General features: G+C 39.9%; 1 non-coding gene across 1 annotated transcript; it reads right to left on the bottom strand.

Annotated features, from left to right (window-relative positions):
• Nucleotides 1-11786: 11786 nt before the first annotated feature.
• Nucleotides 11787-11894, bottom strand: LOC148554995 (small nucleolar RNA R71). The gene has a single exon (XR_015887881.1). It is a non-coding gene; the product is annotated as a small nucleolar RNA R71 (small nucleolar RNA).
• Between the last annotated feature and the right edge of the window lie 14361 nt (nt 11895-26255).

Below are 26255 nucleotides of genomic sequence, written 5' to 3'. Positions count from 1 at the left end.
TGAACCCTGCTTCCAGCAAGCTGGCCGTCTGCTTGGCCACCTCGTTGGCTTTCTCCTGGGACATCTTCCTTCATCTTTGGGCTATGGGCTTGGCATCTACCTTCACGGCTAGGTGATGTGACATGAACTGAGGGTCGATCCCAGCATGTCGGCTGGGGTCCAGGCAAACAAGTCGCCATTTGCTCGGATCATCTCTATGAAGAGATTTTTCATGTTGTGGGGGAGGTTCCTTTTCATGAAAGTGAACTTGTCCTCCAAGTCCCCGACCCTGAACTTTTCTAGATCTCTTTTAGGCTCTGGTCTCGATTTCTTGCCAACCCTAGCATCCAAGTCGGCTAAGAAAACCCCAGATGCTTCTTTCGATTTTTTCCTCAAGGAGAGGCTGGCGTTGTCACATGCAACCGCCGTTTCTAAGTCTCCCCTAAGGGATCCTACTGACCTATCATCAGCGACAAACTTCATGACCAAGAGCTTAGTGCATATTACCGCGGAGAATTCGTTGATTGTTTTCCTCCCCAGGATAAGGTTGTAAGCCGTGGAGTCCCTTAGGACGACAAACTCCGCCATTAGCGACCTCTTTCCTTGACCTCCTCCTATGGAAACCGGGAGGGAGACTATCCCATCGGGTTTTATAAAATTATCTTCTAGGCTGACCACCCCGTGCTGATGAGTTTTTAAGTCGGTTTCTCGTAGGCTCAGGGCGTCAAACACATTTCAAAACATGATGTTAGAATTGGCGCCAGTGTCAATGAGAATTCGCTTGACCAAACCTGTTCCCACTCTTGCCGTGATTACCATGGGAGGGGGAGTTCTCCAGGATGTCATGGAATCATTAGTCCTCTGGTCCAAATGATATCCTTGGGGTTCTTCTAGGGGCGTGTCCATGGTTAGTTGATGATACGGCCAGGATCTTGGCATCTTTCTTTGCTGCCGACTTCGATCTTGGTGCCATGTCTTTTTCGACCATGACATTCACGACAGTGAGGCCGCAGTCATTGTCTTCTTCGGGCTCTTGTCTCGGCTTTATAGCTCGGTTTCTGTCATCGTCAGATCGGTCATGCTCTCACCTCCTGGGTTCCCTTATAAACTGTGAGAACTCCGTTAGCATGCTTTCTCGGATTGCTGTTCCAAAGCGTCCTTTAGATCGAAGCAGTCCTAGGTCTTGTGGCCAAAACCTTTGTGGTAGTCGCAGTAGAGGATCTTGTTCCCGCAAGTTCTGTCCTTGAGTTGGCGAGGTTTCGACAAGATGCCTTTGTCAGCTATTTGTTGGTATACCTCAACGATTGGGGCCGTGAGAGGGGTGTAGTTCATAAACTTTCCTACTCGGGGGAAAGGCTTAAAAGGCCGCCACCACCTGGCTGACCTCCTCATCGTTGATGTATTCTCTCGCCAGGTTCTGAATTTCTTGCATGGTCCATATGGGTTTGGTGGTGAGGTGTTTTCTAAAGTCTTCGTTCGATAGCCCGTTCGTCAGGCACAGGCTGGCCATCGAGTCGGTCAGGCCATTGATCTCCTGGCATTCATCGTTGAACCTGTCAAGATACTTCCTGGTCGATTCCCTATTTCTTTGGGTTACACCTAGGAGGTTAATTGGGTGCTTGGCTTTGGTAATGTGTGTGGTAAATTGGGCTAGGAAGCTGCGAGTTATATCCGCAAAAGTCGTCACGGACCCTTGGGGGAGCGTGTTGAACTACCGGATTTCCAGTCCTGCCAGGGTTACCGGAAAGGCGCGACACCTCACCTCGTCACCCACACCCTCTAGGTTCATCCTGGCCTCAAAGGCCGTTTGGTGTTCCTAGGGGTCCTGGGTTCCGTCATATCTCATGTCCGTTGGCTTGTCGAAATGCTTTGGCAGCCGGACCTCGAGAATGGAGTGGTGAAAAGGGGTTGCTCCCAATGATTATGTGGTTTCGCCGCCTTCTCGGTCTCTCCCTGCTCTCTTCTCGATCTCCTACCTCAGCAGAAGTTGCTAAGGGCCGAGTGTAGATTATGGGGTCTTGTCGTCTCCTCGGTATTTCCCTGCTTTTCCCTTGACCTCCTGACTCCTCGCGGGTCGGGGGGATCAGGAGCCCATTGTACGCCTGACGTGGTTCCTCCGGGGAATTCTTCCCTGGTTTACCCTCTCCTTTGAGGAGTCCGGGAGCGAGGTTGACTCAGCTCGAGTTGGTAGCGCTCCCTGGTCGCTAGCTCCCTCTCAAGGTTTTGCACCCTGTGGCGCAACTCCTGCATGATTCTCGCGTTGCCGCTCCCCATCCCTCCGAAAGGACGCCTTTTCCGGGAACGGGAGGGGAGCTCATCCCCGCGGGAGAGGGATCTCATACGTTCACGGGAGGAAGCCAAGGAGGCCACATTACTGATTCGGTGAGTGCCCTCTTCTTCGCGCGGCTCACTTTCTTCTCACTCTTCCACTGGACCCAACATAAAATCCATTCATGCCAGGTTCCCTACAAACGGCGCCAATATTCGGTTGCTTACTTCCTGAACGGGTCGGGTTCCTTAGTTGCCTGGAAATGTGAGATACGGGTCACCTCTGCGCGTCTGGATCTCCTTAGCCAACGGGGAGAGGATGACCTTTAGGGAGTGTGGTTCTACCGAGCTGACGGTTTGGAGTTGACGGCTTGGAGAGGAGGGGCCACCTGCAAAAAAGGACTCCAACGCTCAAGTCAGTGTCCGTACGAAGGCGGCAGATAATGTGAGGGGTAGGTGACGTACCTCTGGGGAGGGGTAGGGCCTTCCCCATATATACCTTGCATTAGGGTGGGTGCCACAGGAGCAGACCCACCTTCCAGAAAATTTCCCTCCTCCAACTGAATGGTTTCACGCAGATGGGGAGGTGGTGCACGGGTTATCCCTTGGTTTGGGCATGGCGTGTTGTCGGGTCGGCGGTTTGTCCTGACCCAGACTCCTGCCTAGCTAGGCTGGGCTAGAACAAAAATAAATAATAAGATTGCAAAATAGGATATATTGTCATATACCAAATTTTCATTTAATTAAAGAAAGTTCTAATTATTTGTTCTTTGTGATTATAAAAAGTACAATCTAAAATAATGTCTTTTTTTAACAATAAGTTTTATAATTATTGTATATTAATGTGAATATATAGTACTAATTAAAAATATTATTAATTCATTCTCTAAATATAGCGTTTAAAATTCTTTTAATTAAAAATAAGGAGGATACTTTAGTTTAAGATTTTTAGTTATTGTTCTTAAATATATCAATAAACTAAATGTTTGTTTGGACACTATTAAGTTGATGAGAAAAGATCTTTTTTCAATGAAAGAAGATCTTTTTTTTAGTGCGTTTGGAAAATTTCTAATAGTAAAAGTAAAAGCACTAAAAAAACATCTTTTTTGAGAAGTTACAATTTACATCTTTTTTTAAAAGATCTTTTTTCCTTAAAAAAATATTTTTCACATAATACATGAACAAAAAAGTAGTTTTATCTTATTTTATCCAAACATAATTAATAGATAAAAAGATCTTTTAAAAAAATATCATTTAAAAAGATATCTTTTTTAAAAATGGTGCCCAAACAAACCCTAAATAAAAAATCAATTCAGTTTAAAAAAATTTATGAGATTAAACATCTCTTTTGTACATTATTCATTCAATAATATTAATAACATATATGAATGAAAATTTTATTTTTATATAATTAAGTTTTATTGGAGAAATAAGGATTAATGTTTGAAAGAAGAGAAAAGAAGGAAGAGAAGAAAGAATAATAGATGACTTTATTAATTATTGTGATATCTAAAGAGCATCAAAAGGAAGCTATTTATACTTTTATAGTCAAGAGCTCAACTCTTAGCTCATTCATCTAGGTTACATTTATAACTGACTCGATGTATTTGAATCTTAAAATACCATTACAATTTAGGGCATCCATAACAAATACATTTATAACAAGTTCTTATTATTTATTAATTTTCATTTTAGTCAAGATGTTTAATACAATAATAGAGGTGAACATAGATAAGATAATATCCGCATCCAATCTGAAAATTGAGTGAAGGTTCTGCTTGTTTACCAGGACAGTGGCTTATCCGACATCCTTACTTGGACGGTGGTGGGAGTATCTACAAAGGACTTTGATACCTAAGTCAACAAAAGTTTAAGCAAGTTTTAAGTGAGATTGGATTGATGAAAACACCTTTGTGTTGGCGTATTTATAGAGTAACAATGTAAGATTTAGTCATTTCTTGGAGATAACTTTTGAAGATCATGGGGGTTACTCCCTCACAAAATGAAAAGTTATCCCCCATGTTCAGGGTGGTTATCACTTGGAGGGTGATAATTGAAGTAGTGCGGGGAGCATTTAGTTTGCTCCTTAAGTCAGGTCAGATACGAGTTTCAGAGACCCGTATCTAAGTTGGTCCAACCCGTTCAGATAAGTCCAAATGAATTGGATTGTGTGCTACTGGGCCGAGTATCTGATAGAATGAATGTGTGTTGTGCTTTTATTCCGTAGGCCAAGTACGAGCAATAAAAACCCTAATCCCATTGTTGCTCCCCTTTGTTGTATAGCCGCCACTCTCTTCATTCACTCACTCTTGACTTTCATGTCCTCACGGCAATTTGCACCACCACGTTAATGGTCAGAGGCTCACTGCCCTAATCTCGCTCCTCCTCTATGCTAGCACTACATCATCATTTTGCTTCTCACTTTTTCAGTCCATTGCTATTTGTCGTTCATCGTGCTCGTCATCTGCCTCTCACTGTTCGCCTCTCGTCACTCACTACTGCTCGTCTCCACTCGCCACTGCTCCTCTGCTCATCATTAATCATTTTGCTTGTGCTTCTATAGTTCTTGTACCAGAAGTTGGATCGTTACAATCTAGCTAGGATCCAAGAGAGGATTCTGGCATCACGGTGTCTGTCGCTGGAGGTGTTGTCGTTGAGATAGTGGGCTGATGAGCAGATGGAGGCGGCCGCATCGAGGTAGAAGGAGCCCTATAGTTGGGGTTAGGGACCATGATGAACGGCTGGTTCAGTGCATGCATTGCTTGTGACGTCATCGTGGTAGTCAGGAGTAGAGGGGGACGATTGAGAAGTCCCAGGGATACCAGTAGAAACTGTCCCTCTACCACGACCACGACCACAAGGCCGATCCGTGACACTTTTACCTATCGTCATGTCTACAAAAAGTATACCAATTAATATAAATCCTCCCACAATTATATTATTTGGAAAAAATTTTGACATAACCTCCCCTCGAAAGGTGTTAATCTTCAAGGTAATAAACCGCAAAATAATAAAAACATATTCAAACTTTACAAAGTTAGAACCCTTGAATCTAAACCTAACTAATCTATTAGAGAATCTATCCTCAAACTTCAACACTACTAAAATATGCATATCATCATGCAACAATATAACAAACAACAAACAAACAACAACACAACAAATAACACAAATTAATTGAGTACCTAATTAATTAAAATTTAGTTTAGAACCTAATGAATTAAAATTTAGAACATTACAACAAACAACACAAATTTAAGAAGTCGGAGAAGGGGTGCTAGCTGGAGGGAGTAGCGACGGCAGAGGCAGCAATAACAGCAGCGAAAGAAGCAGTGAGCAACAGTGGCAGAGGCGGCAGCAACAGCAGTGGCAGAAGCAGCACCAGCAGTGGCGGTTCAGTTTAGACGATGAGAGGGGACCGTTAAAGGAGGCTGCCAGAGGGAATGTTGACGGAAAGGGGAGAGGGTTAGAGAGAGAGTGGGAGGCGAGTGGATTAGAGAGTGAGAGAGAGCAAATCGAAATCAGGGGGAAGAGGGTTCGCGGTTCGAATTTAGGGCAAAAATACCGTCGGATAAATCCACCGATAAAGCTTTGCGTTTGGCCAAAACGCAACATTTCACTAATCAAGATTACTGTCAGATTTATTCGCCTGTAAATATGATGGTAATCATGGTGCCAACTATTACTCTTTTCCCTCCAATTATTACTGTTGGAAACCAGAATCCGACGGTAAATCTTTTGCCGGGCAAATTCATTGCAAAATCTGCCGGTAAAGCCGCCACTAAACGTGTCATTAACATTCAACGCTAAATTTGACGGTAAATATGGTATTCATTATTTTTCTTGTAATGGTCTTTGTAAGTTTACAACTTCTAATAGAATTTAATAAGACATTATCATATCACGTCTTATATTGACATTCACATTGAATGTGATAGGATTTATACACCCATAACATGGAGGTTGTGACACAGTAATCTCAGCAAGCAGCAGACGACGACAAACCCTTGAGTGCATTCGTGGTGGATCTTGATGCCGTGTGGCACCATACCACATCCGAGCCGCAGAAGAACTACATCTTCAAAGTCGGGTTGTTCTTCGCCAGTAACCTATGCATGTCCTCCTTCAGGGCTTCCTCTGCCTCGGCCACCAGCCTTACGTATCCACAGGGCTAGACCTAAAGCATACAATATCAAGATCAGTAGCACCACTTGGCTGAGTAGAGGTATGAAGAACTCCTTACACGTATGGTGGTGAAGGATGCTCGAGATGCAGAGTCAGAGTCCTTGTAGCAGGAGCTCAGTAAGGAGCTGCAGCACGTACAGTGTAAAACCCGAGAGAATAGTAAATAATTAGCGAATAAATTAGTTATTAATCCAAAAAATTAGAAAATAAAATTTTATAGTTTAATGACATAGAGCTATTTAAAATATGAATTTTGACACCAATTTTAAATAATTTGGCCCAAGATTAGGCCGAACGGGTCGAACCGGGCGAACTAGGCCCGTATTGGGCCCAAGGCCCAACCTAAACCCTTAATATAAATGAGCTTCAACTCATCTTCTTCTTTCTTCATTTGAAGAATGCTGAATACATTCAAGGAAGGGGAGAGAAATAGAAACAAACCCTAACCTCCATTCAAATTCTTGTAACTTTCAATCTGGAGCTCCGATTGACGAGCCCATTTACGGCCATGCGTTCGTCTTGGAGTCCTCTTCAATTCTATCCAAATAAAGTGGTAAGTATCTCTATAATTTACGCCCAGTTCTCTGTGCCCCCTTTCTCCACAAAATTGGTTTGAGTTTTGAGTGATTTTGATGATTTTGGAGATTTAGGTGCAATCTAATATTTGATAATTGTTGGATTATACTCCAATCATCAATGGATAAGGTAAGAAAACTCTAAACCCTTGTGGTTCATCCAATTTTATATACCCTAGTGCTATTTTAGTGAATTATATGAATAAGATTGAAATTATATTAAATTGGAGTTTGAATTGGTGAATTGGAGCTCTTGGAATAAACCCTTGGTGGCTGAAATCATTGCAATTAATTGGGAATCTTGAAGCTTGAATTTTGGTGTTTTTGAGCTTAGGGAGGAACCGGCTAAGGTTAGTTTTGGTTTCTCGTATATAATATGTAATGTGCCATGAAAACTTAGGCTGGTTGACCCATAGGATAAGTTGAATTGATTGTTAGTTGTTGAATTAAATTATTGATTGGGATGTGTTGAGGATAATTGTTAAATTGGTGTTAGGGAGTTGGTTAAGTGGATTATGAGGTGTTGAATATTGAGTTGTCTGTGAGAATATGTTGTTTATGATAATTGATGAGGATACTAAATGATGATAATGATAGTAGGATGACTTGTGAATTGTGTTGCATTGGTTTGTGAAATTGTATATGATGAAAACGTTAAGAATTGGGTATTTGCATGTAATGGAAGAGGTGAAATAGGTATGAGACTGTTTTGTACACAATTAATGCTGAAATTGGAGTGTGAGTTATTAGTTTTTGAAAGAAACTTGGTGAAATAAAGGTTTGAGGAATTTTGTGTAAAATTAATTTTTGGCCAAATTTCGGTGAGCCATAACTTAGCTTTCGGACTCTCAAATTGTTTCAAACTTGTTTCATATGAAAATTGAGTCTGTGAGGTTTACGCCATTCGAAAAATGAATGAAAAATGTTTTAAAATGAGAAATTTATGCACGTCAAAAGTTTGGTGTGTAAAGCTGAAATTCTGCACACTTAACCACTTTTGACTGTTCTGCACTGCATGCGTACGCATACCCCTCATTTGTGAAGGGTCGTTTCTGTCCAGCGTACATGCGTACGCGGACAGAGCTATGCGTACGCAAAATGGGCTAAAGTGCACGCCCACGCGTACGTGTGTTCCATGCATACACGTGACCCCTATTTCAGCAAATATGAAATTCTTGTTTTAAAGCCTAATTTTAAACCTCTAAACCTCGATTTTCACTCTTTTAACCCTAGATCTTAGTAGCAGTTCTAGTAATGAGATGAAGCTAGGGAAGAGGAGGTATCTTGGTGGTGAAGTAAGGTTGGAAGTGATGGTTTATATTTGGAAAATGTGAATACATGAAGTATATGTGATGCCATAGCTATAATGAATGGTTGTGAAATGATTATGAATGTGGAAATTGAAGCCTGATAGAGATTTGTTGATGATAAGAATGTATGAGTTTCTCTCTGTCGTAAGGTGTGTCAGGCACTATATCCCAAGAGCATGGCATGGCGAGCGCTATATCCCAAGAGTGTGTCGAGCACTATATCCCAAGAGTGTGGGAGCACTTTGTCCCAGAAAATGCGATGGACACTATATCCCAAGAGTGTGACGGGCACTATATCCCATGAGTGGAAGCATGTCAGAGAGATTATATCCGGGTTAGCTACCGGGTATGTCGGGTTCTGGTAGAGTAACCGACACGTGAGCTCACAGCCAGTAGGAAAGGCATGCATCATATGCATTTGTATGTTTGCTTTGGTTTGCTTTTTTGGGATTGTCTACTTGTTATTTCATGCTTAACTGCTATATGTTTTGTTTGTTGTATCTGTATTCTACTTGTGTTTGCTTTGTTTGTCTGTGCACAAGTGAGTTTGGAGGGTTGGAGGAGGTAAAAGGTGAATTGTAAAGTTAGAGTTTTATGAGACAACAAGTGGATTGTAATTTGAGGGATTAAATTCGGATTGAGTTAGAACCTTAAGAACCTTAGATAACTATCCCTGTTTATGGTTTTCGTCGTAAGTCTTTAAGATTTATAATCTGAGTATCGACATTCTAGGATTGCCTCTGGCTTTTGCGAGACCTTATTTATTATATATGTGGCACCTTAACCATACTGAGAACCCCCCCGGTTTTCATCCCACACAATATTGTTATTTTTCAGATGTAGGTTGAGAAGCACCACTCTGTATTCTAGAGACTCGAATGAAGCGAAGAACTCTTGGGGTTCAGGGACGTATTTTGTTTATATTTATATATGTATGTAGATTCTCCACCTTGTATTTTTATGTTTGTCCCTCTTAGAGGTTGACTCAGAGAAAGAGGTTGTCGTCATTCTGCTTTGGATCATTTTGGGATTCTCATGTATATATGTATATATGTGTATATGCTCTGTCTGGTTCTAGCTTCGCAAAGTGGGTCAAGAGCCTTATTATCTGTATCTTGAAACTCTCTTAACCTACTTCGTTACGTTGTCGCTTTATGAGTGTTGCGTTTTTCGTTTTACCACTTTTGTTTTGACTTTTCGTAATACCTCACTACCTCTGTCTTATGACTTATGCATAAGACTCTGTATGGTAGGGTGTTACATTATGGTATCAGAGCAGTTCGTTCCTGTAGAGCCTGGGGGATGGACTGACTATGCTTCTAGGCATACTCTGGGTGTGTGTACAAGCTATCTAGGTTGTCTGTTTGACATATATAGTATAAATGCTCATGATCATACTTTTGGAAATACTAAGCACTAGACTTGAGATATTAAGACTGATCACCTTAATATCAATTGTTTGCTATGGACATGACCCAAAGGTAGTCTCGTGAATGCAAGTAAGGTGATACGGCTGAATTTGTGGTTGCTACTGTGCGACCTGCTGCTAAAGGGATGGAGCAGATAACTTAGGAATTTTGAGGGAGGCGGTAATAGATTAGGTGGTGGAGGAAGCCAAGGATTAGAACTCGTGCAGCTGGAGTAAAGGTCGATGATGTTTAGTTAGAGAGTGATAAACCACTATTTTATGGTTTATCTTGTGTTTAATTGAGTGGTTTCATCAAGTCTTCACCCACTTATTCATACTAATTGCATGATTTTACACTTTCCTTCCTAGTATTGTTTTATGGTTGAAAACTTGCTTCCTAGAGACCTTTAATTAGTATATTCTTCTTTATACCATTCGATGCCGTGATCCATATGTTAAGTGTTTCAGGCCTTACAGGGCAGGAATGGCTTAGAGAATGGAGAGGAAGCTTGAAAAAATGGAAGGAACACAAGAAACTAAGGAGATGACCAGCGAACACCGACGTGCGCGCATGGCTCACGCGAGAGCGCAGAATGGAGAAAATTGCAGTGACGCGTGCGCATGCCTGACGCCTACGTGTGGATTAGAGTCTGCACGAATGACGCGAACGCGTGGATGACGCGTACGCATGACAAGGAAAATTGCTGAATGACGCGAACGCGTGACTAACGCGTACACGAGACCTGCGCGATCTGCAGAATTAACAAAAAATGCTGGTAGCAATTTCGGGCCGCGTTTTGACCCAGTTTTCGGCCCAGAAATACAAAATAAAGCTAGGAAACATGCAGAGACTCGACACAACAGTTAACACATCTTAGACACAATAGACATACAGTTTTAGATACATTAGGATAGTTTTTAGGTTTTTAGATCTGAATTTAGAGAGGATTACTTTCCCTCTAGGTTCACTTTACATTCATTGTTTTATGCTTTTGGATATTGAAGAGTCATTACCTCCGTTGAATATACCATTCTAGTTTGTTTCCTTACTTACTCTTTTATTTATTCCATATTCTTAAATTATTGCTTAGAGTAGTAATTGGATTATTTTCATGGATTGTTAATACAGAGAATTACTTTTATTTTTAATTAATTTTGAATCCCTATTTTATTTAATTCATCGTGTTTTCTTATATTTTTATGAGCGTTATATTCATGTCAATGGAGTAGATTCCATACTTGACATGGGGTTGATTAAAAGGAGACACTTGAGTTGGAAGGCTTAAGTGCTGTTTAAATTGGAAGTTGTTAGCTAGTTCTGTATTTACTAACGCTAGACCTTCCCAAGGGAGAGGACTAGGATTTGCGAATAAGAGTTAGCTCAATCACTTGACTTTCCTTTATTTAGTAAGGATTAACTAAGTAAAAACAACAACCTTTTTAATACTACACTTAAGAAGATCCCAACAAGGATAGAACTTCGAATTAATCATTCCCCCAGTCAAGGCTTTTTTTGAAAGAACTATTTCACATATTAGGCGAGCTCGACATCGCCATCGGTTAGCCTCTGAGGGTGGTGAAGTGATTGTTATCGATTCACCAGTCTCATCTGAGGGCGAATCTAAACCGCCATCCGAGAGCGAAATAAGCTCATTTTCTACTGATTCAGTTAATTCACGTGCAGATAGAATGGCAGCACCTAGGAGGATTACTCTCCAGGAAGATGGAGCCCCAGATTTTACAATGCAGCCGTATCAAGTGCATCATCCAACTCTGACTGCAGATTTTGAACTGAAGACTGCACTAATTAACTTGATGCCCAAGTTTTATGGCTTACCTGCTCAGGAGCCCATGAAGCACCTTAGGGATTTTCAGACAGCCTGTTCTACTGTTAGGCATCAGGGTACGAATGAAACTTCTATTCTGTTAACTGCCTTCCCATTTTCTCTTGAGGGAAAGGCGAGGGAGTGGTACTACTTCCAACCTGAAACGACTGTTACTAACTGGGATACGCTCAGGAGAGAATTTTTGGAGAAATACTTTCCAGCTGAAGTTACAGACAGACTAAGGAAAGAGATCACATGCATTGTTCAAGGTGAATCAGAAACTCTCTATGAGTACTGGGAGCGTTTTAAAAATATTCTGGACATATGCCTCCATCACATGATTGACAGGCTAGTGTTAATCAGCTATTTCACTCAAGGCATGAAGGCTCGGGATAAGACTACACTAGATGGTGCTAGTAATGGTTCTCTGAAGAAGTACAAGACCGCAGATGAAGTATGGCAACTGATCAGCGACTTAACTGAGTCCACCAGAAATCACAGGCACAGGAATAGCCACTCAAAAACTGTTGCAGAAATTTCCTCTAGTACCGAAACTACTGCTTTTACACAAAGTATATGTGAAATGACCAACCTACTGAAGCAATTACAGTTGAATCAACAACAACAAGTTCAGCCTTCCCCACCACAGCAATGCCAACAGTTAGTACCTCAAAGAGTATGCGGCATATGTGCTGATTATAGTCATTATATTGATGAATTCCCGTAGTTCCAACAAGAAGACACTACTATGGCAGCAACTCATAACTTCTATGACTGCCCGAATCAAGGATACAATCAACAAGGCGGCAACCACAACCAAGGTGGAAACTATAACCAAGGATGGCAGGACAACTCCAATCAAGGTTGGAGGGATAATTCCAACCATGGTTGGAGGGACAACTATAATAGAGGAGGCAGAGACAACAATGGAAACTAGAGGTGGAATAACAACAACAGACAGCAGAATCAGAACCAACCTTACAGAGCTCCTCACCTAAGACAATCAGAAGGACCCCAGCACAACCAACAACAAGTACCTCAGATCACTTATTCCACTTCCTCATAAAATGATGAGATGCTTCATTCTCTTGCACAAGGACAACAATATATACAGACTACACTAAACTCTACTCTAAATGGTCTGAATGCCACTTTACAAGCTCTCGCCGCCAGGATAGATTTATTACCTACTTCCACTAACCAACCTTTAAACTCCAGTGGAATTCCTTCTCAACCCTTACCTAACCCCAAGGGTGGCATCAATGCCATCACTTTGAGGTCTGGAACCACACTGCAAGAGAGAAACCAAGAGGAGCCAAACCCAATAGAACATGCCCCAATTGAAGACTCATTGGAAGTAGAAGATGCTGAAATGGAAGATGCTAAAGAGGAAGAGGAAGTACAAGACAAGGTTGAAGAAGAAGTAACTCAGCAAAGGAATGCATCACCAAAGGATGCAGAAGCTGCAAGTGGTGCCATTCCTATCCCATTTCCACATCTTGCAAGGAAGTCCAGAAAGCAGATGGAACTTGATCCCAAAATGGTAGAAATTTTCAAAAAGGTTGAGGTAACTGTTCCCCTTTTTGATGTCATTCAGCAAGTACCTAAATATGCAAAATTTTTGAAAGATTTATGCATACATAAAGATAAAATTAATGAATTAGAAACTATCCCTTTAGGTAGTTCTATATCTGCCTTAATGGGAGGTATACCTGAAAAATGTAGTGATCCAGGTCCATGCATGGTTAACTGTACCATTGGAGGTGTAGTATTTTCTGATTGCATGTGTGACTTAGGAGCATGTATTAGTATAATGCCGTTATCTATATATGATACTCTAAGGCTCCCTCCCTTAAAAAGGACGGCAGCTCGTTTTGTGTTAGCAGATAAAAGTATTATTACAGTAGTTAGAATTGCTGAAGATGTATTAGTGAGCATTAAGGGGCTCACATTTCCTATTGACTTCTATATCCTGGAAATGGCCCCTAATGACTCAGGAAGACCATCATCAATCCTGCTTGGAAGACCATTCCTGAAAATTTCAAAGTTCAAGCTGGATGCATTCTCAGGAACTTACTTCTTTGAGATAGATGGCAGAACGGTAAGTTTCAGTTTAAATGAAGCTATGAAGCACCCTCCGAAAGATCATTCTATCTTCCAGTGTGACATCATCGATGAAACTGTAGCTGAACTTCACCAAGAAGAATTAGAAGAGAAGCACATGGAGTAAGGTCCAAGTGTGGGGACACCCTCTGAACATAATGAAAACACCTTAACCTTACCACTATCCCCAGATGATCCAGAACCTAGCCATGAGCAGAAATTGGAATTGAAGCCCCTTCCTCCACACCTCAAGTATGCTTACCTTGAGGATAATTAGAAGTTTCCAGTCATTATTGCAAGGGAACTCACTTCTCAACAGGAGGAGCAACTGCTTAGTGTGTTGATAAAACATAAGAAAGCAATTGGATGGAGCTTGGAAGATATAGTAGGCATCAGCCCTCAAATTTGTGAGCACAGGATATATTTAGAAGTGGAATCAAAACCCGTCCGTCAACCCCAAAGAAGATTGAATCCCACCATCTTAGAAGTTGTCAAGAAAGAAGTAACCAGGCTACTTGAAGCAGATATCATTTACCCCATCTCAGACAGTGAATGGGTCAGTCTAGTACAAGTGGTGCCCAAGAAGTCTGGAGTCACAACAGTAAAGAATGAGCATGGAGAGCTCTTGACAACTAGAGTACAAAATTCATGGAGGGTTTTCATTGACTATAGGCATCTCAACCAAGCTACTCGCAAAGATCATTACCCCTTGCCATTTATTGATCAGATGCTTGATCGCCTGTCAGGTAAATCCCATTATTGCTTTTTAGATGGTTATACAGGCTACTTTCAAATTCATATAGCTCCTGAGGATCAGGAGAAGACCACTTTTACATGTCCCTTTGGAACGTATGCATATAAAAGGATGCCTTTTGGCTTATGTAATACACCTGCTACTTTCCAAAGATGCATGACGAGCATCTTTTCAGATCTTATTGAGAACTGTATGGAAGTATTTATGGATGATTTTAGCGTATATGGTGATTCATTTGACCTTTGCTTGGATAGTTTAGCTGAGTATTAGACAGATGCATTAGTTCAAACCTTGTATTGAATTTTGAAAAGTGTCATTTTATGGTAAAACAAGGAATTGTTCTAGGACATGTTGTCTCTAAAACTGGTATTTCAGTAGATCCAGCAAAGGTGGATGTCATTTCTAGTTTATCTTACCCCTCCTCCGTAAGGGAAGTCCGTTCGTTCCTAGGCCATGCAGGTTTTTACATGAGATTCATTAAGGACTTCAGTAAGGTAGCATTACCCTTATCCAGACTGCTACAGAAAGATATTGAGTTCAAATTCAGTGAAGATTGCATGAAAGCGTTTGATAAGCTAAAGATCGCCCTGACTCAAGCTCCAATTATGAGAGGACCAGACTGGAACCAGAAATTTGAAATTATGTGTGATGCCTCCAACCATGCAGTAGGAGCGACGCTGGCTCAGCGCGAAGGTGAGAATCCTTTCGTAATTGCTTATGCATCTAAAACCTCAGATGCTGCTCAGTCTAATTACACTACTACTGAGAAAGAGCTTCTTGCTATTATTTTTGCTCTAGATAAATTCTGAGCCTATTTACTTGGTACTAAGGTAGTAGTGTACTCAGACCATGCAGCTCTAAAATATTTATTAGCTAAAAAGGAGTCCAAACCAAGGTTGATACGTTGGATACTGCTGCTGCAAGAATTTGATTTAGAAATTAAGGATCGGAGTGGTAACCAGAATTTAGTGGCAGACCACTTGAGTCGCCTTGAGCACATTAAGGATGATTCCACTCCTATAAATGATGCTTTCCCATTTGATAGCTTGCATGCAGTATCTGAAGTAGTTTCTTGGTATGCACCTGTAGCTAATTATCTAGTTAGCCATACTTTCCCTCCCAATTTTACTAAACATCAAAGGGACAAGCTGAAAAGCGAGTCTAAATATTATATATGGGATGACCCATATTTATGGAGGTGTGGTTCTGATCAGGTAATTAGAAAGTGTGTGCCCTAATCAGAATTCCAGTCCATTTTAGAGGCCTGCCACTCTTCTGAGAGTGGAGGACACTTTAGCCCTCAAAGAATAGCTAGAAAAATCTTAGATAGTGGATTCTGGTGGCCTACTCTTTTTAAAGATGCTGTTGAATTCTGTAAATCTTGTTCTCCATGCCAAAGATTTCGTAATATATCCAAGAGGGATGAGATGCCTCAACAAATTATGCTTTTCTATGAAATTTTTTATGTTTGGGGCATTGACTTCATGGGTCCATTTCCAAACTCTAATGGTTACCTTTATATACTGTTAGCTGTATATTATGTTTCTAAATGGGTGGAAGCAATTCCTACCCGTACTGATGACGCTAACGCTGTTGTTTTCTTTGTTAGAAACCATATTATCTGTCACTTTGGATCACCATGAGCAATCGTGAGCGATCAAGGCACTCACTTTTGTAACAGGAGACTAACATGATTACTGAAGAAGCATGTGATAGTTCACAAAATAGCAACAACTTATCATCACCAGACCAATAGACAAGCAGAAGTGTCTAACAGAGAATTTAAATGCATTGTAGAGAAAATAGTAAAAGCTCATAGGAAAGACTGGAGTGCCAGACTACAAGATGCACTCTGGGCATATAGAACAGCATACAAGACACCTATTGGGATGAGCCCCTTCCGCTTGGTATACGGAAAGGCTTGCCACCTTCCAGTGGAGGTGGAACACAAGGCTTTCTGGGCTGTAAGGGAATGCAATATGAATTTTGAAGAATATGGTGCTGAAAGAAAGCTGCAACTAGCATAATTGGAAATCTTCGCCTAGAAGCATATGACAATTCCAGGCGATACAAAGAGAAGATGAAGGCTGTCCATGACAAGCATATAAAAAGGAGAGAGTTCTGACCAGGGGAGTTAGTTTTTCTTTATAACTCCAGACTGAGGCTTATGCCAGGTAAATTGAGATCAAGATGGGAAGGTCCCTATAGAGTAGAAAAGGCAGAGCCATACGGAGTTTTTCACCTGTGTCATCCTTCTAGCTCCAAATTCATAAAGGTCAATGGACATCGCCTAAATCTTTATCATGGTGAAAAGATGAAGGATCACAAAGAACTAGAGGTTTTTCTCTTGGAAGACCCACCAACAGAAGCAGAATGAGCCTGAAGACGTCCAACTTAAGGACGTAAAAGCAAAGTGCTAGGTGGGAGACAACCCATCATGGTATGATCGTTCAGTTTCAGTCTTAGTTTTATTTTACTTTATTCTATTTTTATTTTTGTTAATAACTCTTCTCATAATCTCTGCATATAGCTGCATATAGCTTGCATTTGCATTTGCATACTGCATATATAAAAAAAAAGAAAAAAAAAGAGAGGCACGTGACGCGTAAGTGTCGCTAACGCGTCCGCGTCATAGGTGCCTTCGAAACGAGAAGAAAAGAAGCAGAGAGTCACGTGAGAGCGTGGCTGGAGGCGTGCCTTAGGCACAAGCATACCCACGCGACCGCGTCCATCACGCGCCCGCGTCATTTTGAAAAATAGCCTCCCACACGTCCGCGTCACCCACACAAACACGTGGCCCTGCAAAATCGACGTAAAGAAGTATATGGCAGTAAGTTATGATGGAGCTGGGCTGGAATGATGCTGAAAGCACAAGCCCTACCACGCGAACGTGTGCCCCACGCGGCCGCGTCGTTTTTCAAAATATGGCCATTCACGCGTGCGCGTCACCCAGATTTTTGGCAATACGCATTTAAAATAGAGAGTTGTGCGTACGCGAGGCTACACTCGCGCCAATAGCACAAATCAGGCCACGCGATCGTGTGACCCACGCGTCCGCGTTACCTGAACTTATCACACACCACGCAATCGCGTGACCCACGCGTCCGCGTCACATGCGACGCACAACTTATCCAGATAAGCGCTAGATATCATATCTTTTCTTTCCCAAATCAAAATCTTTTCTTTCCCTTCTTATTTCTTTCTTCTACCTTCTTCCTTCTTTATTCTTTCTAATTTTTTACTTTCTCCTCACTTATTTTTCACATCCATTATCAAGGTTCTTTTTTTCTTTACTTTTTACTTTTCCTTTATTATTTTTATTTATGTTTTCTTCTTCTTTTTCTTTTCACTTTTATTATCTATATTTTCTTTTTCTTTCTTTTTCTTTTCTTTTTATTCCTTTAATTGGTGTTAGAAATTTAATTGGGTGATTATTTCCTTTTACATTTTGCTTGTAAGTTATTGTAGAATTGTTTGACAATTTATATTACTTCTTAAAAGGGTTGCTTTCATGTTCAATTTAATACTTTCAATAACATATTCACCATGCATGCTATGTGTTTGTGAAAAAGCCCGTATGGCATTGTGCATTATTTTTATATTACACTATTCTACTACTCTAATGCCTGTTTTTCACAAAACCCCTTTTCACATTTTATTGATTAAATATAATTGTCAATACAAACAGGTTGTTAGTTTAACAAACTTGATAATCAAATTGGACATTTAATGCTTGATCTATGCTACTCATGTCTTTGCCGGCATGCCCATAAATATCTTGCATTTAATTGTTATCACATGCACTTGCTATATTCCCATTGATGAACTTTTCACATGTAGTCATGACCATGTGTTAACGACACCCTTCTTTTCCGTGCATTGATTATCACCTATAATATCCTCTCCCTTGCTCAAACCCTTAGCTTTACATATTACTTTCTATTTTCCTTTTTCAGGATGGCCACCAAGAAGGGTAAAGAGAAAGCTACTCCCAAACCACCAGCAAAGAAAGGAACAAAAAGAGCACTAGTGGCAGAGCCATCTTCAATAGCAGTAAAGCCCTCAACAAAACGAATCAAGAGGATCATCAAAGTCGATGAAAAAGAGAAAGCTTTCCCAGCAAAGGACACTGCGCGGTTCACTAACCGCTACTGTGAGCAGATGTTCCCCATCCTGCCTGAGAGAAACTATAACAATGAGTATCTACTCATCCTCCCGACCAATATTATTGAATTTTTTGAGCCCTGTATTGAGCGAAGACAATGGGGATTCCTACGGAGACAGCCACGGCAGATTAACCTATCATGGGTAGTTGAATTCTACTCCAATTTTCACATGCCAACCATGCAGTCTGTCTATGTCCATCAGAAGCAAGTTCCCATAACTGAAGAGGCCATTCAACGAGCTTTAGATCTTCCCCCTGCACCAGAAGGATTAGACGCATTCCAAGAAACCTCATTCAAACGCCAGAAATACCAATTTGACTGGGACGTCGTTCTCAGAGTTATAGCACAACCTGGCAGCAGATGGATCTATGGATACCATCGATCTCGACCTAAGAGCATGTTGGCTTCAGCACTCACTTTGGAGGCTCGAGTATGGGCACAGATTATGTCCCATTACGTCTTTCCGAGCACTCACGGGTCCTCCTTCACTGCAGACATGGCTGTTCTATTCTGGTGTATCCTTACAGACTAGCACCTCAATTTACCAAGACACATTCGGCTTGCTATGGGACACGTACAGATTGCGAGCAACCTACCTTTTCCTGCCTTGGTTTTAGATCTAGTCTCAGCAGCTGGAGTCTCCTACAGAGCTGGAGACACCAAGACCATGATTCCACGGGATGATCAGATAGTCCCTAACAGGAAATATATCAGACCTTCAGCAGCCACTACTAGTCGATCTGCAGACCCGGCCGAAGACATTCATTCTCCTTCCACATCACAAGTACCCTCAACAAACCAACTACTCCATCAGATAATTGAGAGGCTAGACCGGCTTGACCGAAAAGGAAAGCAAAGAGAGCGCCGTAACAAGCGTCGATTTACATACCTCAAGGAGCTGCTTGTTGGTCACCACCCACCTAAAGAAGACCCAGACACCCCGGACTCCACTTCATTTACCAGCACAGGGAGCCATGACGGTCCCGATTGTGGAGATGCTGCTACCAGCCCCCCTTTGTTCCTGACTGATGGCACCGAGGACGGAGCCAAGCTTTAAGTGTAGGGAGGTCGGTCAGTACTTGACTTCCGGAGGTAATTTCTCTTTCTCAACACCAATAGAATAGGATATTTATTTATTTTTCTTTGTTTAGGATAGGATAAATTGCATAGTAATAGGTTATTTGCATGCATGTTCTAATTGGTTAGAAAATAATAAGTTTCTTTTTAAGACCCTATTTTTGAAAAATTTTACTTATTTAAATCAAAACTCTTGTGTTAAACTTGTTTGGAAGTTGTATTTGGAACATAGTTAAAAGCTAGAACACACAACCTGTGAGACTTGAGCTTAATGAAATGGTTACAATATTTGACCATAAATATTTTATTCTTGTGTGTTTACTTCTCTATGATTGTAATCTATATTTTGTTCCATCCTATATGTCTAATATTTAATGTGTTATATGCATGCATATGATTGAGGCCATTATTTTATTAACTCACTTACCCCAATTAGCCTACCCTTCCAATTACCTTTATTAGCCACTTTGAGCCTTTTAATCCCATTTGTTCTATATTTTACCACATTACTAGCCTTAAGCGGAAAAACAAGTAATACCCCAAATTGAATCTTTGGTTAGCTTAAGATAGAAAGTGTGTATCAATTAAGTGTGGGAAACTGTGGGAACATTGGTTAATAAGAGAATGTGTCATGATAAAATGTTGGGAATTTGGGTACCTACTCATGTGAAACTGAAAAAAAAATTTATAAATCTATGTGCATTGATAAGCCATATTTATTTTTACCTTTACCTTAAAAAAATATTCAAATAAATAAGTAATTAGATAAATGAATAAGGGGACAAAATTACCCCAATGCTAAGTTAAGTCTAATAAAAAAATCAATACATATGTGATACAAGTTAAGAGAAAAGTTGATGCATGAGTATGTAAAACAAAAGTAGGAGAATTTTTGGGTAGTTAAGGATGATTTAAGAAGAAAATAAGAGTATGTATGTTAGGTGATAGCTTAGGATAATCAAGGATTCAATTTATAGCTCACTTAGCCATATATATACCCTCACCTTTACCTTGGCCCCATTACAACCTTGAAAAGACCTCATGATGTTTGATTGGTGTATTAAATACTTGTTGATTGGTTAGGTGAAGAACAGGGTTTAGAAAGCATGATTAGAGAAGAATAGAGTGATTACCCTATACACTAGAGTGACTAGAGTGCATATACACCATCAGTAAGGGTTCAATGCTTAATTCTATGTTCCCTGCTTTCATGAGTTGTCTTCCTATGAGTTTACTTGTTTTTACTGTATAATTTGAATTAGTAAAATTTGATTTTGAAGAACTTATTTATTTTATTTTTAACTAAGTAGACAAAATTATTTTATCATATAGTTGCATTCATAGGTTGCATTGCATTGCATGAGTCTTACTTTTCCCTACTCATTTTATTTATCTCTTAAGCTAAGCATGAGGACATGCTAATGTTAAGTGTGGGGAGGTTGATAAACCACTATTTTATGGTTTATCTTGTGTTTAATTAAGTGGTTTCATCAAGTTTTCACCCACTTATTCATACTAATTGCATGATTTTACACTTTCCTTCCTAGTATTATTTTATGGTTGAAAACTTGCTTCCTAGAGACCTTTAATTAGTATATTCTCCTTTATACCATTCGATGTCGTGATCCGTGTGTTAAGTATTTCAGGCCTTATAGGGCAGGAATGGCTTAGAGAATGGAGAGGAAGCTTGCAAAAATGGAAGGAACACAAGAAACTAAGGAGATGACCAGCAAACACCGACGCGCGCGCATGGCTCACGCGAGCGCGCGGAATGGAGAAAATTGCAGCGATGCGTGCGCGTGCCCGACGCGTACGTGTGGATTGGAGTCTGCACGAATGATGCGAATGCGCGGACGACGCGTATGCTTGACAAGAAAAATTGCTGAATGATGCGAACGCGTGACTGACGCGAACGCGTGACTGACGCGTACGCGTGACTGACGCGTACGCGTGACTGACGCGTACGCGTGACTGACGCGTACGCGTGACCTGCGCGATCTTCAGAATTAACAGAAAACGCTGGGGGCGATTTTGAGCCGCATTTTGACCCAGTTTTTTGCCCAGAAACATAGAATAAAGCCAGAGAACATGCAGAGACTCAACACAACAGTTAACACATCTTAGACACAATAGACATACAGTTTTAGATACATTAGGATAGTTTTTAAGTTTTTAGATCTAAATTTAGAGAGGATTACTTTCCCTCTAGGTTCACTTTACATTCATTGTTTTATGTTTTTGGATATTGAAGAGTCATTACCTCCATTGAAGATACTATTCTAGTTTGTTTCCTTACTTACTCTTTTATTTATTCCATATTCTTAAATTATTGCTTAGAGTAGTAATTGGATTATTTTCATGAATTGTTAATACAGAGAATTACTTTTATTTTTAATTAATTTTGAATCCCTATTTTATTTAATTCATCATGTTTTCTTATATTTTTATGAGCGTTATATTCATGTCAATGGAGTAGATTCCATACTTGACATGGGATTGATTAAAAGGAGACACTTGAGTTGGAAGGCTTAAGTGCTGTTTAAATTGGAAGTTGTTGGCTAGTTCTGTATTTACTAACGCTAGACCTTCCCAAGGGAGAGGACTAGAATTTGCGAATAAGAGTTAGCTCAATTACTTGACTTTCCTTTATTTAGTAAGGGTTAACTAAGTGAAAACAACAACCTTTTTAATACTACACTTAAGAAGATCTCAACAAGGATAGAACTTCCAATTAATCATTCCCCCAGTCAAGGCTTTTTATCTAGAATATTAATAATCATTCTTAGTTTTTATTACTTTAATTTACAATTATTTAATTGCTTATCAACCAAACTCAAACTCTCTCGGAAAATTCCTAATTAATAAATTAGCATCCTTTCTCGCAACTCGTTGGGAGACGACCTGGGATTCATACTCCCAGTATTTTTCTATTCTAAATTTTTGTGACACTCTTCTAAATTGGTGAGGTGGATTTTAGCTGGTTAGGAGCTATACTTGCAATGCTATTCTATTATATTATAATCTCTTAATTGGCCTAACTTCTGCCACGCACCAGAGAGATAAAGAGATTCAAGGAGTGTTCTGACAAAGTAAATGAGTGATTAAGTTCTTAATGGTTTAGAATCAGAGTGGCGCTGCGGAAGCGCAATGATTTTGGTAGATCTAGAACCGTAGCGACGTGAGGAAAGAGTTTTAGGATATGAGGGTGTCTTACGGACTCGGCGTAGGATTGAGGAGTGAAAAGTGTGTGTGATTTAGGTTATAACAGATTGAATTAGACTAAGAGATTAGAGAATTGATTAGTGTTTGAGATAACTAAGAAGGATTTGAGACTAATTTAACTTAGATGGAACTCTTGCAGGGTAAGGAAGTTGCAATCATTGAGAAAGAGCTAGACGAAACTAAGAATGAAACAAACAGGTATAGTTTAGGCTTGAATTTGATTGAGTTTATAATCTTGTAAATGAGAGTGAAGAATGTGAATTTGTGTTTGAATTGATATTGGATAATGGTAGAAAGTGGGTGTGAGGTTGGTTGGTATTGAAAGAGCGTATATGTAGATTTGAGAGCGAATTTTCGAGGGTAAAAATTTCTGTTATGGGGTAGGATGTAAAACCCGAGATATTAGCAAATAATTAGCGAATAAATTAGTTATTAATCCAAGAAATTAGAAAATAAAATTTTATAGTTTAATGATATAGAGCTAATTAAAATAAGAATTTTGACACTAATTTTAAAGAATTTGGCCCAAGATTGGGCCGAACCGGGCGAATTGAGCCCGTATTGGGTCCAAGGCCCAACCCAAACCCTTAATATAAATGAGCTTCAATTCATCTTCTTCTTTTTTCATTTGAAGAACATTGAAGACATTCAAGGAAGGGGAGAGAAATAGAAACAAACCCTAACCTCCATTTAAATCCTTGTAACTTTCAAACCGGAGCTCCAGGGATGACGAGTCATTTATGGCCATGCGTTCATCTCAGAGTCCTCTTCAATTCTATCCAAATAAAGTGGTAAGTATCTCTATAATTTGCACCCAGTTCTCTGTGCCCCCTTTCTCCATGAAATTAGTTTGAGTTTTGAGTGATTTTGATGATTTTGGTGGTTTAGGTACAATCTAACATTTGATAATTGTTGGATTATACTCCAATCATTAATAGGTAAGGTAAGAAAACTCTAAACCCTTGTGGTTTGTCCAATTTTGTATACCCTAGTGCTAATTTAGTGAATTATATGAAGTAGATTGAAATTATGTTAAATTAGAGTTTGAATTGGTGAATTGGAGCTCTTGGAATAAACTCTTGGTGGTTGGAATCATTGGTGTTAATTGGGAATCTTGAAGCTTGAATTTTGGTGTTTTTGAGCTTAGGGAGAAACCGACTAAAGTATGGTTTTAGTTTCTCATATATAATATGTAATGTGCCATGAAAACTTAGGCTGGTTGACCCATAGGATAAGTTGAAGTGATTGTTAGTTATTGAATTAAATTGTTGATTGGGATGTGTTGAGGATAATTGTTAAATTGGTGTTAGGAAATTGGTTAAGTGGATTATGAGGTATTGAATATTAAGTTGTCTATGAAAATATGTTATTTGTGATAATTGATGAGGATACTAAATGATGATAATGATAGTAGGATGACTTGTGAATTGTGTTGCATTGGTTTGTGAAATTGTATATGATGAAAATATTAAGAATTGGGTATTTTCATGTGATGGAAGAGATGAAATAGGTGTGAGACTGTTTTGTACACAATTAGTGCTGAAATTGGAGTGTGAATTATTAATTTTTGAAAGAAACTTGGTGAAATAAAGGTTTGAGGGATTTTGTGTAAAATTGATTTTTGGCCGAACTTCGGCAAGTCATAACTCAGCTTCCAGACCCCCAAATTGTTTCAAACTTATTTCATATGAAAATTTGGTCCATGAGGTTTACGCCGTTCAAAGAACAAATGAAAAATGTTTTAAAACAAGAAAATTATACGCGTCGGAAGTTTGGTATGTAAAGCTGAAATTATGCACACTTAACCACTTATGACTGTTCTGCACTGCATGCGTACACATACCCCTCATTCGCGAAGGGTCATTTCTGTTCAGCATACATGCGTAGGCGGACAGAGTTATGAGTATGCAAAAGGAGCTAAACTGCACACCCACGCGTACGCGTAGCCCCTGTTTCAGCAAATATGAAATTCTTATTTTAAAGCCTAATTTTAAACCTCTAAACCTCTATTTTCACTCTTTTAACCCTAGATCTTAGTAGTAGGCCTAGTAATGAGATGAATCTAGGGAAGAGGAGGAATGTTGGGAGTGAAGTAAGGTTGGAAGTGATGGTTTATATTTGGAAAATGTGAATACATGAAGTATATGTGATGACATAGCTTTGTTGAATGGTTGTGAAATGATTATGAATGATTATGAATGAATGTGGTAATTGAGGCCTGATAGAGATTTGTTGATGATAAGAATGTATGAGTTTCTCTCTGTCGTAAGGTGTGTTGGGCACTATATCCCAAGAGCGTGGCATGGCGGGCGTTATATCCCAAGAGTGTGGGAACACCTTACCTTGGGAAGTGTGTTGGACACTCTATCCCATGAGTGTGACAGATACTATATCTAAAGAGCGTGGCATGGCGGGCGCTATATCCCAAGAGTGTGAGAGCACTTTGTCCCAGAAAATTTGACGAGCACTATATCCCGAGAGTGTGACGGGCCCTATATCCCAAGAGTGTGGAGGCATGTCAGAGAGATGATATCTGTATTAGCTACGGAGTGTGTCGGGTTCTGGCAGAGTAACCGACACGTGAGCTCACGGCCAGTGGAAAAGATACATCATATGCATTTGTCTATTTGCCTTGGTTTGCTTTCTTGAGATTGCCTACTTGTTATTTCATGCTTAACTGCTATATGTTCTGTTTGTTGTATCTGTATTCTACTTGTATTTGCTTTGTTCGTCTGTGCACTAGTGAGTTTGGAGGGTTGGAGTACGTAAAAGGTGAATTGTAGAGTTAGAGTTTTGTGAGACAGCAAGTGGATTGTAATTTGAGGGAATAAGTTAGGATTAAGTTAGAACCTTAAGAACCTTAGATAACTATCCCTATTTATGGTTTCCATCTTAAGTCTTTAATATTTATAATCTGAATGTCGGGATTCTAGGATTGCCTCTGGCTTTCTCAGAACCTTATTTATTATATACGTGGGCACCTTAACCATACTGAAAATCGGATCCCATACAATATTGTTGTTTTTCAAATACAGGTTGAGAAGCACCACTCTGTATTCTGGAGACTCGGATGAAGCGAAGAACTCTTGGGGCTCTAGGACGTATTTTGTTTATATTTATATATGTATGTAGATTCTCCACCTTGTATTTTTATGTTTGTCCCTCTTAGAGGTTGACTCGGAGAAACAAGTTGTCGTCTTTCTGCTTTGGGTCATTTTGGGATTCTCATGTATATATATATATATGCTCTGTCCAGTTCTAGTTTCGCGAGCTGGATCAGGAACCTTGTTATCTGTATCTTAAAACTCTCTTATCCTACTTCGTTACGTTGTCGCTTCGTGAGTGTTACGTTTTTTGTTTTACTGCTTTTGTTTTGACTTTT

Source organism: Arachis ipaensis, chromosome B6, assembly GCF_059453495.1.
Source record: "Arachis ipaensis isolate K30076 ecotype BB chromosome B6, ASM5945349v1, whole genome shotgun sequence".
NCBI classification, from domain to species: Eukaryota; Viridiplantae; Streptophyta; class Magnoliopsida; order Fabales; family Fabaceae; genus Arachis; species Arachis ipaensis.
Note: the sequence above shows the minus strand (reverse complement) of the source record. Positions and strands in the feature narration are given on the sequence as shown.